Source organism: Lutra lutra, chromosome 4 (genome assembly GCF_902655055.1).
Source record: "Lutra lutra chromosome 4, mLutLut1.2, whole genome shotgun sequence".
Classification (NCBI taxonomy): domain Eukaryota; kingdom Metazoa; phylum Chordata; class Mammalia; order Carnivora; family Mustelidae; genus Lutra; species Lutra lutra.
The window spans coordinates 99,050,773-99,069,236 of record NC_062281.1 but is presented as its reverse complement, the minus strand read 5'-3'; positions in this window follow the sequence as shown (position 1 = coordinate 99,069,236).

The following is an 18,464-nucleotide window of genomic DNA, read 5'->3' as shown; positions in this document are numbered from 1 at the left end:
AAAAATGCCTGATTTGAAGTCTGATTCCACCACATACTAGCTGTGACTTGGGGCAACTTAGTTAACCAGCCTCAGTTTCCTCCTTTGTAAAAAGGTGTTTCATCCTAGGAGGACCCACCTTAAGGTTGACAAATCTTTATAAAGTGCTTGCAGTACCTGGCACATGGTAATTCTGAAATGAATATAAAGGCAGAACCAAAGGTTCCTGAAGGGGACTGAACTGGAGGGAAAAACAAAGGTACCTTGGGAAAATCTCAAAAAGAGAAATTCTGCTAAGGGCTAAACTGAGCAGTGGGTATAAGTAGAGGCTCAAAGGTTCGAAGGGTGGGCCATTCCCCTGGCTAAGGCCGCCTTTTACCTTTGACCCTGTTGCACAAGAATTATGAGAAAAATAGTTCTGAAATGAAGGAGAGCTGTAGGTGCCTAGCAGCTCTGCTATGGAGAAAACCCCCTGAGACTGTTGGTAACTGGAAGTGGAAGGAACTTTCCAGTTGTCCGGAAAAGAGAAAAAGCACTAGAAGTAAATGACATTAAATGAATTAGTGATGGTGAGAGCATAATCCATTGGCTGGGCACAGGAGGTCTGTGACAATAAGGCAGCAGGCCCAGAGTAGCATGAAGACTTGTAAGGGCCGGTTCTGCAGCTCTTGGGCCCAGCAAGCATGGTCAATAGCAGAAGCAGAAGAGTGCCTGGGGGCCAGCAGAGGAATGCTGAACTGCCATTGAGATTTGGAGCATTTCTTGAATGTCATACTTAACACTCATGAGTGGGTGAGGCCATCAGGTCTTAAAGGTGAAATTTTGTGATTTAAAGTTCGCTTCTCGGGACGCCTGGGTGGCTCAGTGGGTTAAGCCGCTGCCTTCGGCTCAGGTCATGATCCCGGCGTCCTGGGATCGAGTCCCACATCGGGCTCCTCATTCTGTGGGGAGCCTGCTTCTCCCTCTGCCTCTGCCTGCCACTCTGTCTGCCTGTGCTCACTCTCTCTCTCTCTCTCTCTCTCTCTGAAAAATAAATAAATAAAATCTTTAAAAAAAAAAAAATAAAGTTCACTTCTCGAGGCGCCTGGGTGGCTCAGTCTTTAAGCGTCTGCCTTCTGCTCAGGTCATGACCGGCTTCTTGTCCAGCGGGGAGCCTGCTTCTCCCTCTCCCACTCCCTCTGCTTGTGTTCTCTCTCTCTCGCTGCATCTGTCTCTGTCAAATAAATAAATAAAATCTTTAAAAAATAAATAAAGTTCACTTCTCAACAGCGTTGATTCATAAGCGCATGCACCTGGGACTCAACTCATCCTTGGACTTAGTGGGATGTCCAGCTTCAGAGAAGGGACCTTCCTAACACAAATTGTTGAAAGAGGAAATAAAAAGGGGTGATGTTGAGAAGAGCAAATTTTTGTCTAGAAGTGAGTGCAGCACCACCCCGAGGAAAAGGAAAACAAGCACAAGAAATCTCCATGGTCTGTTTGGGTAGAAGACCCGTCAGGCCCCCGGATACCCTGACACCAAGAAGAACAAAGGCATCACCTGGGAAGAGAGATATTTAGAATATCCCAAGAAGTATATCCCTGGAACAAAAATAATCTACCAGCATTAAGAAGCAAAAAAGGCAAACTTGACAGTGTATCTCAAAAAAGGTATTGAGTAATAGTTGGCCACTGCCTTATTTCTTACAAAACAGAAATGTCTTGACTTCTTTTAAGTGTAACATACTTTGAGTGATCTCATGCAGGGACACCTGGCTGGCTCAGTCAAGACAGCATGAAACTTTTGATTTTGGGTGTTGGGTCCATGGTCAAAGGAGCGAGACTGATACAAAGCGAAGGTCAAGCAAAGCTTTATTTCACGCCAAGCATCAAGAATCAAATGACTGGCCAGGGCCGTCTCTTGCAAAGAGGCAACGTCTCTCTGCCTTACAGACTAGCTTTTAAGGGCAAAGGCCATGTGGTTGGGCCTGGCAACGCACAGGTGACCAATGAGATTGTAATACAGAGAAAGCCGCACAGTCCTGCTAGGTCACACATAAGTGACCAATTGAATTACAATTTACCCTATAGTAGATATTTGAACTAGCCTATCACCTTGGTCAGAATTCGTGCCCAAAGGGCACCCAAAGGGCGGGGTCCATACTCCTTGGTAGCTAGGGAGACAGTATGCACCCCCACTGATTGAATACCTCCACCTGGCCTGACCCACCCTTGTATTGGGCTTTGTTACCTGGTACTGGTTTCCGGGACGGGTTTTTAAGTAAGTTCCCTGAAGGAGGGGAGCAGGGTCAGGATGGAGCTGCTCTGGCTAAATAGTCCCTTACACTGGGGTCCTGAGGTCAAGCCCCATGTTGGGTGTAGACCTTACTTTTTAAAAAAATTGATCTTATACACTAGAATTCTGATCTTGAATGGCTAACAGAATATTTTTGTTGGACAGTTCTGATTTAAATAAAACTGGCTTATGGTTAAATTAATACAACAGCTTTTTTTAAATTTTGGTAGTAACTCCAGTTCAGCAAGTAATAGCACTGCTTTCCCTTAAAAAGATATAACTGGGGCACCTGGGTGGCTCAGTGGGCTAAAGCCTCTGCCTTGGGGCTCAGGTCATGATCCCAGGGTTCTGGGGATCGAGCCCCACATCGGGCTCTCTGCTCAGCGGGGAGCCTGCTCCCCACTCTGCCCCCCCCCCGCCTTTCTGCCTACTTGTGATCTCTTTCTGTCAAATAAATAAATAAAATCTTTAAAAAAAAAATATAACTGGACTTGATTAGTAACGTTTGACTCTTCACAAAGATGGTGAATGCCATCTCAAAACCTATAGGAGATTGCTTTTTATATTTAGATTTCTATAACTGGTCATATTAATATATTTAAATACTGAAGAAATGCCTTCACTGTTTCATAGAACTGAGAAGACTCACCTGTCCTTCAATGTGTGTTCATTGGGCTGTTAACAGCGCTGAAGATAAGGTAGCAATGTCCAATTTATCTTTTGGTCTTAATTATGCCAACTGAAATTCCCTGTATCTACAATGTTGCCTTTTACTTAATGAAAGGTATTTTAGTGTGGTTTATGTGTAATGTCAAAGAATATTTAACACTTCTCACATTTTGTAAATTACCTATAAGATCAGATGTTTTTAAAAATCAGCATGACAGGGGCACCTTGGTGGCTCAGTGGGTTAAGCCTCTGCCTTTAGCTCATGATCCCAGGGTCTTGGAATCGAGCCCCGCATCGGGCTCTCTGCTCAGCAGGGAACCTGCTTCCCCTTTTTCTCTCTGCCTGCCTCTCTGCCTACTTGTGATCTCTGTCAAATAAATAAATAAAATCTTAAAAAAAAAAAAAATCAGGGGCGCCTGGGTGGCTCAGTTAAGGCCTCTGCCTTAGGCTCAGGTCATGGTCCCAGGGTCTTGGGATTGAGCCCCACATCAGGCTCTCTGCTTGGCAGGGAGCCTGCTTCTCCCTCTCTCTCTGCCTGCCTCTCTGCCTACTTGTGATCTCTGTCAAATAAATAAATAAAATTTTTTAAAAAATCAGCATGACATATGATAGCAAGTTAAACTTTGCTTTTGAATCCTTTACTATCTAAGTAAGACTGAGTTATAATTCAGGATTGTCTTGGGGTACCTGGCTAGCTCAGTCAGTGGAGCATGGGACTCGCTCTCAGGGTTGTGAGTTCGAGCCCTGCACTGGATATAGAGCTTACTTAAAAATTAAAAGAATGGGGCGCCTGGGTGGCTCAGTGGGTTAAAGCATCTGCCTTTGGCTCAGGTCATGATCCCAGGGTCTTGGGATGGAGCCCCACATTGGGCTCTCCGCTCGCCAGGGAGCCTGCTTCCCCCTCTCTCTCTGCCTGCCTCTCTGCCTACTTGTGATCTCTCTCTGTCAAATAAATAAATAAAATCTTTAAAAAAAAATAAACTTTTTTTTTTAGATTTTATTTATTTATTTGAGAGAGACAGCATGAGAGGGGAGAAGGTCAGAGGGAGAAGCAGACTCGCCATGGAGATGGGAGCCCAATGCGGGGCTTGATCCCAGGACTCTGGGATCATGACCTGAGCTGAAGGCAGAGGCTTTAACCAACTGAGCCACCCAGGCACCCCAAAAAAGGTTTATCTTTAAACAGCGATTCACAACACATAAAACTGTAGAACTCACATATATTCATGTGTGTATATATATGTGTGTGTATATATATATACATATATATATAAGTAATGGTGTTTTTGTCAACTCATTAGAAGGATTAAAACAGAGGATATATACCATCAGCACAGATTTGTAAATTATGTACTCATAAGGCTTAAGATGCTGAAAATCAAAGAAAAAATAATAAAGTTCATTGTCAACATTTCATGATGCTGTTCAAAGTGTACTTCAACTTCTAGGTTCTGTGTTGTCTGAATGAATTTGAGAACTACTAGTACCAACAAAAGAGAGACAGATGGCAGAGCTGAGCCTAACTGCTAACTCTTGTTTTTTCCATATTTCTAAGGCCTTCCAGGAGCACATTAGTAATCCCAGTAATAAACAAGACATTTGAACAGGAGTTTATAATTTACAAAGTCCTTTCATATATATTATCTCTAATTCTTACAACCAGTAAGATACATCCCAAATTAGGGGCACCTGGGTGGCTCAGTTGGTTAAGCATCTGCCTTTGTGTTCAGGTCTTGATTGCAGGGTCCTGGGAATGAACCCCATGTCAGGCTCCCTGCTCAGGGGGGACTCTACTCCTCCCCACTGCTCATGCTCTTTCTCTTACTCTCTGTCTCAAACAAACAAACAAATAAATAAATAAAACTTAAAAAAAAAAAAGAAAAAAAGAGGGGCGCCTGGGTGGCTCAGCTGGTTAAGCATCTGCCTTTGGTTCAGGTCATGATCCCAGGGTCCGGGATCGAGTATGAGTCCTGCCCAGCAGGGAGCCTGCTTCTCCCTCTGCCTGCCACTCCCCCTGCTTGTGTATGCACACGCACTCTCTCTCTCTCTGACAAATAAAATCTTTTTTTATTTTAAAAAAAATTTTTAAAGATACATCTCAAATTAGACAATAAGTAGACATCACTTGAGTGTACTGTAATATATTAGCTGTTGTTACATAATAAGGTTTTCATTTTTTCTATTATAAACAATAATGTGATAAACATTATGATGAATAATTCTTTGCATGTCTATAATTATTTCTCTTGAATATTTCTAAAATATAATTGCTGGGTGCCTGGGTGGCTCAGTTGGATAAGCCGCTGCCTTCAGCTCAGGTCATGATCCCAGGGTCCTGGGATTGAGTCCCGCATTGGGCTCCTTGCTCAGTGGGGAGCCTGCTTCTCTCTCTGCCTCTGCCTGCCGCTCTGCCTACTTGTGCTCTCCTTCTCTCTCTCTCTCTCTGACAAATAAATAAATAAAATCTTAAAAAAATAATTAATTAATTAATTAATTAAAAAATATATATATATAATTGCTGATTCAGCAAGTATACCCACTGTAAAAATTTTCAGTAAATAAATTTGAAGGGTTCCTATTAAGTTATCAGATAACTAGATTGTTTTTGATGTATTTTGCTACTATAAATACAGGTGGAATTAACATGTAGTCTTTTTTCAAATTTCAGTTTATTTCTCTAAAGGTGTCTCCTCACATCTCGCTCATTCCTCAGCCTACACTAGCCTGGCTTCCACTTCCATCACTTACAAAGCAGCTCTTGATAAGGTCATCGATGACCTCCGTGTTTTTTATTTTTATTTTTATTTTTTTTTTAAGATTTTATTTATTTATTTATTTGAGAGAGAGACAGTGAGAGAGAGCATGAGCAAGGAGAAGGTCAGAGGGAGAAGCAGACTCCCCATGGAGCCGGGAGCCCGATGTGGGACTCGATCCTGGAACCCTGGGATCATGACCTGAGCTGAAGACAGTCGTCCAACCAACTGAGCCACCCATGCATCCCCCTCCATGTTTTTTAAAATCCAGTAGCCATATTTTATTCCCCAACCTTACACATCTTCACACCATTGGCCATCCCCCTGCTGGAATCACTTAACTTCCTTGGCTTTCAAGACACCACACTCTCTTGGTTTTCCCACTGCTTCTTAGATGGCTGTTTCTCTTTTACAGACCTTGACAGGGGTCCCCATGACCAGGAAAGAAGAATTCACAGGACTGAGAAAAGCTATTACACTTATAGTTATGGTTTATTACAGTGAAATAATACGAATTAAAATCACCATAGGGAAAAGCTACTTGGAGTAAAATCCAAGAGGAAACACACATAAGGTTCCAGGGGTCCCCTCCCAGTTGAATTGCACAGGCATTAATTCTCCCAGCAGTGGCAATGCAGGTTGCCAAGCAGGGAAACTCACCCATGCCTTGGTGGACAGGGTTTTTTTATTGGGGATCTGTCATGTAAGCATAGAGCCCCCACCTAATTGACCCCAGCTAGTTGGTCTCCAACCCGCAGAAGTCATTGATACAACATGGCCCACGCCTCAGGCATACAAAACACTCTCATTAGACAGAGTATTTCAAGGGCTCAGATACTATCTCTTGGGGGTCAGTCAAACACAAGTTTGACTAAAGACAGGCCGTTCTTTGGAATGCGTGGGGGTTAAACCATCCAGGCCTAAGTTCGCCCTTTCCTGCACTCCTCACTCTTACTTAATGTTAGACTTTCTCAATACTTATCTTCTCGATCAATTTTCTTCACCCCCTAGGCAAACTCATCCATGCTACAGTTTTATTTGCCATGCATGCAATGATAATTCCTAAGTGTGTAATTTCAGCCCAGGTCTAATCTTTGAAATCTAGATCCACCTTGACAACTCCCTATTTAATATCTCCACATGAATGTCTCAAAGGCACCTCAAATTCAGCATATCAAAGACTCAATAGTCTTCTCCCTAAACCTCTTCATCTTCTTCCACAGTCCCTCCCTCAATGAATGCTGTTACTGGGGCGCCTGGATGGCTCAGTCAGTTGAGAGGCCAACTCTTGGTTTCAGCTCACGTCATGATCTCACCGTGGTGAGATCCAGCCCTGTGTCAGGATCTGTGCTCAGCCCAGAGTCTGCTTCAGATTCTTTCTCCCTCTCCCTCCTGCTCATACTCTCTCTCGAATAAATACATAAAATCTTTAAGAAAAAAAAAATGCTGTTGGGGCGCCTGGGCGGTTCAGTGGGTTAAAGCCCCTGCCTTCGGCTCAGGTCATGATCTCAGGGTCCTGGGATTGAGCTCTCTGCTCTACAGGGAGACTGCTTCCCCCTTTCTCTCTGCCTGCCTGCTTGTGAACTCTCACTTTCTCTCTGTCAAATAAATAAATAAAATCTTAAAAAAAAAAAGAAGTTTAGCTATTAAAAAAAAAAAACTGTTACCATTCACTTAGTTGTGCTGGAAAGAAAGACATTTAGAAGAAAAATTAATTGATTTTTACTAACAGATCGGATATAAGAGGGAGTCATCCTTGAAACCTACAACTTTTTGCCACTCATCCAACCTATTACCCTGTTCCATCATTTTGACTTTCTACATATTTCTCCAAATCCCACCATTTGTCTCTATTTCCATTGTTACCACCCTAAACGAACTTACCACCCTCAAAATACCACCACCCTCACCCCCACATGCACTTGTGACTCCTTTGCAACACATTGTCTAAATTGCAGTAAGAGTCATCTTTTCAAACAGAAACTGATCCCTGCTTTCTGAACCCTCATCTCCATGACTTTCCCTTGCTTTAAGGATGAAAAACAAAATCCTGAGGGCCTATAAGACCCTGTTTCATTTGGCCTGATGACATCTTTAGCCACATAATATCCTGTTTTCCCCCTTGCTGTTTGCAATGCAGCTACACTGGCCTTTTAGTTTCTTCACTGTCCTATGCTCTATATTGCCTCAGGGACTTTGCACAATATGTCATCGAGCTTGAATGATCCATTTCTCCTACCACCACCATCCACTTTGCAGAGTTAATTCCTACTCAAACTTGGGGTCTCTGCTCAAGCAGTACTTCCACAGAAAGCTTCTGTCTAAATCAGTTTTCTTTCTGGGATGCCTGGCTGGCTCAGCTGGAAGAGTGTGCAACACTTAATCATGGCTCATGGGTTCGAGCCCCATGTTGGGTGTAGAGATTACTTAAAAATAAACTTTAAATCAGTTTTTCTTCTTAAATATTCTCACAGATGCCTGTTTCTTTCCTTCAGAGCTACTGTGAGAAGTAGTGTAGTATAATGGTTAGAAGCAGGGACCAGACTATCTGGGTTTGAATTCCAGCTCCACCACTTACTTATTAGCTGTGTGACCTTGGACAGGTTACTTCACCTCTTTCTGCCCAAGTTTCATGATCTGCAAATGGGTAAGATAGTGATAAAAGTACATACATATTATATTGCATATAATAAGTAATTTTATGTGATTAAATTAATACATAGAAAGTTTGGAATATAAACTAGCAAATGTAAAGTACACAATATTTCCTTTTATCATTAAGTTCTCAATTTGCAATAATGCATTCATTAGCGTGATTATCTGATTGGTGTGTCCTCTCTCTTTTTTTTAACTTGTCTCCTTTTTGTAAAGATCTTTTTTTTTTTTTAAGATTTTATTTATTTATTTGACAGAGAGAGATCACAGTAGACAGAGAGGCAGGCAGAGAGAGAGGTGGGGGGGAAGCAGACTCCCTGCTGAGCAGAGAGCCCGATGCGGGACTTGATACCAGGACCCTGAGATCATGACCTGAGCTGAAGGCAGCAGCTTAACCCACTGAGCCACCCAGGCGCCCCAAGATCTTTTTTTTTGAAGTGCTCCCTGCCCAACATGAGACTCAAACTCACAACCCTGAGATCAAGAGTTGGAGTTGCATGCTCTAGTGACTGAACCCAAGTACCTTGATATTTGCCTCTCGGAATAGGCTCAATGAATAGATTATATCTATTTCTGCTTACCATTTTATTAAAATTGCCTGGCACATAGGTGCTCATAAATATTTGATAAATTAAAAAATGATTCTTAAAATTATTAGATCAAAAATTTGCACAGGTTAAGTATTTTCTGATACCCATAATCTAAATGCTCAGAAGACGGTTAATTTTGTTTATAAGAAGAGAGAGACTTGGGGTGTGTAGGTGGTTTAGTCGGTTAAGTGTCTGCCTTCAGGGATGCCTGGGTAGCTAAGTCATTAAGCGCTGGCCTTTGGCTCAGGTCATGATCCCAGGGTCCTGAGACTGAGCCTCGCATCGGGCTCCTTGTTCAGCGGGAGGCCTGCTTCTCCCTCTCCCACTCCCCTTGCTTGTGTTCCCTCTCTCGCTGTGTCTCTCTCTGTCAAATAAATAAATAAAATCTTAAAAAAAAAAAAGTGTCTGGGGCACCTGGGTGGCTCAATGGGTTAAAGCGTCTGCCTTCGGCTCAGGTCATGATCCCAGGGTCCTGGGATCGAGCCCCTCATCGGGCTCTCTCCTTAGTGGGGAGCCTGCTTCCTCCTCTCTCTTTGCCTGCTTTTCTGTCTACTTGTAATCTCCGTCTGTCAAATAAATAAATTAAAAAAAAATCTTTAAAAATTTTTTTAAAAATTTTTAAAAAAAAAGTGTCTGCCTTCAGCTCAGGTCATGATCCCAGGGTCCTGGGACAGAGCCTCGAATTGGTCTCCTTGCTCAGGGGGGAGTCTACTTCTCCCTCTCCCACTCCCCCTGCTTATGTTCCCTCTCTTGCTATCTTCCTATTTGTCAAATAAATAAACAAAATCTTTTAAAAAAGAAGAAGAAGGGAAAGACTTGACCATGTTTCTGCTTAAAAGAAAGAACTAATGATATTCCAGAGTTTGAAAATAAAAAAAAGACAGGAAACTTTTTAGCGGACTCCCTAAGAATCTGGGAAAAAATAGGATGTGAAACACAGATGAGTAGATCAGTCTAGGATAAGAGAAAGGATACCATTGCCTCAAAATTATGGGAAAGGAAATTGAGTACTGTGAAGATGTAGCTAATTTTTTGGCTTCAGGTTTGGGGATAAAGAAAAATAGGAAAAGCCTGCATAGCCTCTGGAAAGAAGCAAGACCTTGTGCTAAAAGAAGGGCATCAGTAAAGGGAGTGGGGCAGTTAGAATTCTTTTGGCTGCGAGAAACACAAGATGAGGGAAGAGTGGGTACTGAGAAGGCAATCAGCATGGTCTGTCACAACTGATAAAAAGTCACTGAGCTCCTCTTCTTTCCCTTTCCTTTACCCTTCCCCAACAATTCAGCCCAGAAGCCATTAAGTGGGCTCAACAAAGTAAGTATCCATACCTGAGGGGCTGTGGTCCAGAGCAGAGGGTTGAACACTGAGCAGGGGTGTCCCAGGGGGTGAGGAGTCAGCCTTGTACAGGGTGCCGAAGTTGGCTCAGGGTGAGGAGAAAGGCTTCTGCCCAGGAGAATGGGCCATCAAGAAGTTTGAAGAAAGGGGGCACCTGGGTGGCTCAGTTGGTTGAGTGACTGCCTTCAGCTCAGGTCATGATCCTGGAATTCTGGGATCAAGCCCCACATGGGGCTCTCTGCTCAGCAGAGGGTCTGCTTCTCCCTCTGCCCTTCCCCCTCTCATGCTCTCTCTCATCTCTGTCTCAAAGAAATAAAATCTTAAGAAAAAAAAAAAAGTCTGAAAAAAGGAGAGGAAGAGGATGTCTACATAGGGGTTGCCACCTGGCACAGCTAGTAAAAGCCAGAGCAGGGTGAGGAGGTTGTCCCCCTTGGGTGGTCGTAGGGGTACGCAGCATGGGACATCAGAGGAAGAACAGGCTGAGAAGAGTGGCTGGGCACAAGGGGATGGCCCAGCCCTGATGTAAGAGCCCAAGATGGATGGAGAAGGCATCTATATGGGAGGAAGGCCCAGTCTTGAATCCTGAGCAGGTTAAGGAAGAAATCCAATGGGAGGACAGCCTTGAGTACAGCCTTGAGTACACGGGTTAGTCCAAGCACAGCATAGCCCAACAGGGTGAAGGAGGGCATCAGTACAGGAATGGGACTGTCATAAAATGTCAGAGCCCCAGTGGGGTGAGGACAGCCTCTTCAGCTACAAATACAGAAGGAAAAAATGAAAATGAACTCTGCAGTGCTGGGTTGGAATTGTGGTATCTATTGGTCCTTGGGGATGTCAATATATAGAGATAGTATGGAAATAAATTTAGACAGGAGTGCCTGGCTAACTTAGTCCGAAGAGCGTGTGACTCTGATCTCCCGGTCATGAGTTCCAGCCTCATGCTGGGTGTAGAGATTGCGAAAGAAGGAAGGAAAGGAGGGAGGGAGGGAGGAAAGAAGTAACATACATGTGTGTTTTCATGCACATGTATATGAAAAGGAGGCAAAAATTTTACCCTCTTCACATCTCCGGCTGGGCCTGAGAATTAAATGGATTTAAGACAGATTAACAGGAGAAAAGCATACAGATTTATTTGATGTAAGGTTTACATAACATGGGAGCCTTCATCAGGAAATGAAGACCCAAGGAAGTGACAAAAATGCAAGGGCTTGGGGCGCCTGGGTGGCTCAGTGGGTTAAGCCTCTGCCTTCGGCTCAGGTCATGATCCCAGGGTCATGGGATCGAGCCCCACATTGGGCTCTCTGCTCAGTGGGGAGCCTGCTTCCCCCTCTCTCTCTGCCTGCTGCTCTGCTTACTTGTGATCTCTGTCTGTCGAATAAATAAATAAAATCTTTAAAAAAAAATGCAAGGGCTTATATATGACATTGAACAAAGAGGGAATTATGGGAAAGTAACTAAAATATATGGGGAACCTAAAGGAAGATAGGAGTTTATTTATTTATTTGTTTTTTTTTTTTTTGTGAAGCTTATTCATTCATTCATTCATTCATTCATTCATTCATCTCTACACCCAAGGTGGAGCTCAAATTCACCACCCCGAGATCGAGAGTCACACACTCTTCCCACTGAGCCAGCCAGGTATCCTAATTAAGAATTAGTTTATCTTAGCAAGGTGAATTTTTAGTCTCTGTTTTTACAGTGAACTTTGGCACCTTCTGTTAGTGGTAAATTACTACATATGCCCTTCCCCGCCTCCCACCTTCACTCTGCCCAGCCCTCCCAAATTAACAAGAAAAAGAGCAAATATCTGCTAATATACTGACAGCAGTATCACTCGCTTCAATGATCTCACCTGCCAGTAATTTTTTAATTTTTATTTTTTTTAAAGATTTTATTTATTTATTTGACAGAGAGAGAGAGAGAGATCACAAGTAGGCAGAGAGGCAGGCAGAGAGAGAGGGGGAAGCAGGCTCCCTGCTGAGCAGAGAGCCCAATGCGGGGGCTCGATCCCAGGACCCTGAAATCATGACCCAAGCCGAAGGCAGAGGCTTAACCCACTGAGCCACCCAGGTGCCCCCCCCATATTTTAAAGATTTTATTTCCTGCCAGCAATTTTAAAGGGCCCCAATAGACTCCAGATTTTGCTGACAAGTATCTTGGGATTGTGTACATCTCTGTTCGTGGGGCCTGAATGGAATATTATCTTCACTGTATAGCTCTGGCTTCTGGTTACCAGTTAGGTGGTATTCTTAAGTCACTGATTTTATTTAGTAGATCATCCTCACATCCTGACAGAAATAACTGTTTCGCATGTCTCAAGAGAAATGGAAATAAACCATCCACACGAGTACATGGAATCAAATATCATTCAAAGTAATGTGAATGTCCACATCCAGGGAATGAGACTGCATGATAAAATTTCTAAAGCTTGTGAAGGCTTGGTGGAAGAAAGAAGCATCGAGTCCACCATAATCAGCACCTTTCCTTCCTCTTGTAAAAGATATTCCTTACTTCATTTCTCTCCAGAGGCTGGGACATCCGCACTAGGGCCCTGAGGTTTCAGTCAGCCACGGGAACGAGGATGTGTTCAGGGCTTTGGAGCCTCCGGAGGGAGAAGAGAAGGTGGAGGCAACGTCAGACACATACCCCAGAGCCCCAGGAAGGGGTTCAGTGTGGACGTGAAGGGCAGAACGCTGCCCAGTGGCCAGGAGCCAAGTCTACAACAGGGCACACGGGAGGTTAACAAGGTCTGTGTGTATAGAATTCTCTCAGTCTCAGCTCCCTATCGCTGGGGATAAGAATGTTCCTTTTCTCCTGGTATAGGGAGAGCATGTTTCACATGGGAGCTTCATCTCCTGCTTTCAGGAAGAAAAGGAGGGTGGTGGTCACAGTACCCTTCCGGCAACTGCTGTTTTCTAAGTGCCTTTTGCTTAAAAGAATCCTTCCACCAAAGTAGCGTATTTGGGGGTGGCATATTCTGCCACACTTCATATATTTATGCATATGTATATGTGTGTGATATAAATAGATATATATTCCTTAGGCCTACTCACAGAGAGGCTTGCGAACAACATCACTCCAACAGCAACAAACACTCCAGCACCCACCCAGATCCTGGCTTTTAAATGCTCTTCTCTTTTGTTTATTTATTTTTTTTAAGATTTTATTTACCAAAAAAATCTTTTATTTTTAAATTTTTAAATTTTTATTTATTTATTTGACACAGAGATCACAAGTAGGCAGAGAGGCAGGCAGAGAGAGAGGGGGAAGCAGGCTCCCTGCTGAGCAGAGAGCCCGATGTAGGGCTCAATCTCAGGACCCTGGGATCATGATCTGAGCCGAAGGCAGAGGCTTTAACCCACTGAGCCACCCAGGCACCCCACCAAAAAAATCTTTAAAAAATAAAATAATAATGAAAAGATTTTATTCACCTATTTGGCTGGGGGCAGAGAGAGAGAGAGAGCACAAGCATGGGGATGGGCAAAGGGACAAGCTGACTCCCTGCTGAGTGGAGAGCCCAACACAGGGCTGGGGGCCAATCCCAGGACCCTGAGATCATGACCTGAGCTGAAGTCAGACACTTAACCAACTGAGCCACCCAGGGCCCCCTAAATGCTCTTCTCTTTTCTTTCTTTTTTAAAAGATTTTATTTATTTATTTATTTATTTGACGGAGGGAGAGAGAGGGATCACAAGTAGATAGAGAGGCAAGGAGAGAGAGGGGGAGAAGCAGGCTCTCCGCCAAGCAGAGAGCCCAACTCGGGGCTCGATCCCAGGACCCTGAGATCATGACCTGAGTTGAAGGCAGAGGCTTAACCCACTGAGCCATCCAGGCACCCAGCTCTTCTCTTTTAAAAAGAACTAGTGCCCCTTGGTGAAATGGCTGATTCTAAGGCTCAGGCAGGGAAAATACAAGATGAGCCTGAAATAGCTTGTTAGTGTAGGAAGTAAGGAAGTCCTCATAGAATGATGCTAATACATTAAAAGATCAAAGAAGCCAGCTTGAATGAGTTCCCCATAGCCAAATCTGGAATAAGCTGAGTATCAAAATAAATAATGACTATAACAGATTATAACTTATAACTCACTGAATAAAACAGAAAACCATGAATCCAAACTAAGAAAATAAGTAAACAAATTGAAAGTTTGTTGAGGAAATTTTATTAACATAGCCTCACAGTTTACTATTTGCATAATTTCATTTCACGTTTACATAGGGTCCAAGTATTACTCAAAAATATTTATTAAGATTTATTAATAAATATACCTGAAACTAATATAACAGTGTATGGGGTTTTTTGGTAAAACTGTATGTTAAATATATTAGAATTAAAATAAAAATTATAAAGGGAAAAAGAGTAACTTTATAGTGGAGAAGTCTGGCAGACACTGCCTAAATCAAGGAATTGAATTTTTTTTTTTTTTTAAAGATTTTATTTATTTGACAGACAGAGATCACAAGTAGGCAGAGAGGCAGGGAGAGAGAGAGGAGGAAGCAGGCTCCCCGCTGAGCAGAGAGCCCGATGCGGGGCTCGATCCCAGGACCCTGGGACCATGACCTGAGCCGAAGGTAGAGGCTTTAACCCACTGAGCCACCCAGGCGCCCAAGGAATTGAATTTAAGTTAACCAGTAATGAAACAAATGAAAATCATGTTAGGAAGGTGTGAGAATATAGAATCATTTCTTTTACACTCCTGCTAAAAGTCTATAATCTGCATCTAATCATTAGGAAACATCACACAAACCCAAACTTAGTAATATTCTGTAAAATAGCATATCTCTAGGGGTGGCTCAGTGAGTTAAAGCCTCTGCCTCTGGCTCAGGTCATGATCCCAGGGATTGAGTCCCGCATCGGGCTCTCTGCTCAGCAGGAAGCCTGCTTCCCCCTCTCTCTGCCTACTTGTGATCTCTCTCTGTCAAATAAATAAATAAATAAAATATTAAATAAAACCCCACATATCTCTAACCTTCAAAGGTTTCAAGGTCATTTTGAAACCTAAAATGACAAAGATACAAGATGGAAGAAGCCTGGCTCTTGAATCTTGAATTGGTTTTGGAATTTATGGGAGTGGTGATTAAAGTTCTATTTGAGCCAGGGTCATTTGGGAGAATCACAACAACAAAACATCAAGGTCATGAATGCCAAGGAGAGACTGAGGAATTAATTATTCCAGATTGAAAGAGATTAAAAAGGCATTACAAAATGCAAATCAAAACCACAATGAAAACAAAACAAAACAAAACAAAAACGAAAAAAACAAAACAAAACAAAAACCATGGTGAGATACCACTTCATACCTATTAAGATGGCTATTATAAAAAAACTAAACACAACAAGGGCTCCTGGGTGACTGAGTGGGTTAAGCGTCTGCTTCTTGATTTCAGCTCAGGTCATGATCTCAGGGTCCTGAGACTGAGTCACGGGAAGGACTCCGTGCTCAGTGAGGAGTCCACTTGGGGTTCTCCCTCTCCCTCTGCTCGTGCACTCGCATTCTCTCTCTCTCAAATAAATAAATAAAATCTTTTTAAAAATACCAAACAAACAGAAAATAACAAGTGGTGGTTATGATGTAGAGAATGGAACCTTTGTGTATCGCTGGCAGGAATGTAAAATGGTATAGGTGCTCTTAAAAATATTATGGCAGGGGCGCCTGGGTGGCTCAGGCGGTTAAATGTCTGCCTTTGGCTCCGGTCTTGATCCCAAGGGTCCTTGGATCCAGTCCGGCTCGGGCTCTCTGCTCAGCAGGGAGCCTGCTTCCCCCTTCCTCTCTTTGCCTCTCTACTTGTGATCTCTGTCTCTGTCAAGTGAATAAATAAAATCTTTAAAAAAAAATAATATGGCAGTTTCTTAAAAAAATTAAACAGAATTATAACATGATCCAACAATACTACTGATGAGTATAAACCTGAAAGAATTGAAAGCAAGACCTTGAACAGATATTTCTGTTCAAAGGAGCATTATTAATACAGAACAGCGTCCATTAATGGGTGAATGGATAAGCAAAATGTAGTATACACACACAAGAGAATAGTATTGAGCTTTAAGAAGAAAGGAAATTCTGGGGTGCCTGGGTGGCTCAGTTGTTTAGCATCTGCCTTCAGCTGAGGTCATGATCCCAGGGTCATGGAATTGAGCCCTGCATCAGTCTCCTTGTTCCGTGGAAGCCTGCTTCTCCTTCTCCCACTCCCCCTTCTGCTTGTATTCCCTCTCTCTCGTTTCGTCTCTCTCTGTCAAATAAATAAATTCTTAAAACAAAACAAAACAAAACAAAAAAAACAAAGAGAAAGGAAATTCAAGCCACAACATGAATGAACTTTGAAAACTTTATGCTAAGTGAAATAAGCCAGACACAGAAGAACAGAGATTGTATGCTCCTACTTACATGAGGTAGCTAGTGTGGTCAGATTCCTGAAGACAGAAAGTAGAATGGTGGCTGCCAGGGGTAAGGGAAGGAGAACCTGGAGAGTTCTTGGTTAATGGGTATGGAGTTTCATTTTGGAAAGATGAAAGAGTCAAGATGGTTGATGGTGATGGTTGGACAACAATGCGAATGTATTAATGGTTTAAAAATGGTTAAAATGGTAAATTTCTTTTGACACAAAGGACATTTCTGGAACAACTGGTAAAAGCTGAATGGGGTCTGAGGTAATAGTAACGCAGGGATATGAACTTCCTCATTATGATGGTTGTGCTGTGGCTATACGGAATATCCTTGCTGGTGGGAAATATATGGAAGTGTTTGGGAAGGACAAGGCATCCCATCTGCTGTTTGTACTCACATGATCCAGGGGGAAAAGAAAAGTTTTTCTGTTGTACTTACACCTCTCTATGCTTTAGATTATTTCCAAAAAATTTTTAAAGGTAAAATAAAAAATGGAACTTAGCAGTTATTAAACAGTTGAGAGAAAGGAGTCCTGAATCAGTGTTAGCATGGGAATTTGAGCACCGGTCTCCTGGAGCACTTTCCCATAAGTCAGTGCGATGTTACTATAATAAACACTCCATTGGTAGTATGTGTTTTGGATACATAAAGTTTTCCTTGTGAAAGCCTGGCTTTTTCTAACTACCTAGCACATTATAGTGTTATCAGTCACCATCCTCATGAGATACCAAAAATTAATAATAAGGGAAAAGGAACAGAAATAGAAAAGCAACTCCGATGAACAAAAAATTGTATTTTGAAACTAATTATAAATTATTATTTTTTTTAAAGATTTTATTTATTTATTTGACAGAGATCACAAGTAGGCAGAGGCAGGCAGAGAGAGAGGAGGAAGCAGGCTCCCTGCTAAGCAGAGAGCCCGATGTGGGGCTCGATCCCAGGACCCTGAGATCATGACCTGAGCTGAAGGCAAAGGCTTTAACCCACTGAGCCACCCAGGTGCTCCTATAAATTATTTTTAAATTTTAAAAATATTTTTATCATATTTGTCATAGAAATATATGGATTTACTAGAGGATGTGCCTTATAACATCCTTTAGTTGTAAATATACTGTAGTCAAACAGGATTTGCTGCCTACCTATTTAAATTACTTTTATATATTCTTTGGCCTTATAAAGGCTGCTTTTATTATGTAAATATGCAAATTAAACACTGAAAGAGAAGTTTAGAAAGCTGGTTTGGGATTGGAATAGAATTGCTAATTAGATTTATGGCTAATGTCACTGATGAGCCCAGAAGAATTGAGATCTGGAACTGACCTTGGTGGGCAGGAGGGGCTCTCAGAAGCAGTTCTCCATTTAAGGACAGAGAGATGTTGAAGGTCAGGAACAAATCCATTTTTGCATGACACCAGGAGGGAAAAATGGTTTTAATGGATGAATATTTGTAAATGATTTGAGCTGCAATTAAGTATAATGTTCTTACTAAAAAAATTTTTTTAAATTAAAAAAATGTCTTTCTCGGGGCACCCGGGTGGCTCAGTGGGTTAAAGCCTTTGCCTTTGGCTCAGGTCATGATCTCAGGGTCCTGGGATGGAGCCCCACATTGGGGTCTCTGCTCAGCGGGTAGCCTGCTCCCCCCCCTCTCTCTGCCTGTCTCTCTGCCTACTTGTGATCTCTGTCTGTCAAATACATAAATAAAATCTTTAAAAAAAAAAGTCCTTCTCATAGGCAGAAATATATATATACATATATGTGTGTGTGTGAAATATATGTAGGGTTTTTTTTTTTTTTTCAGGGTATATGTAGGTATTTTTAAGTATAAAAA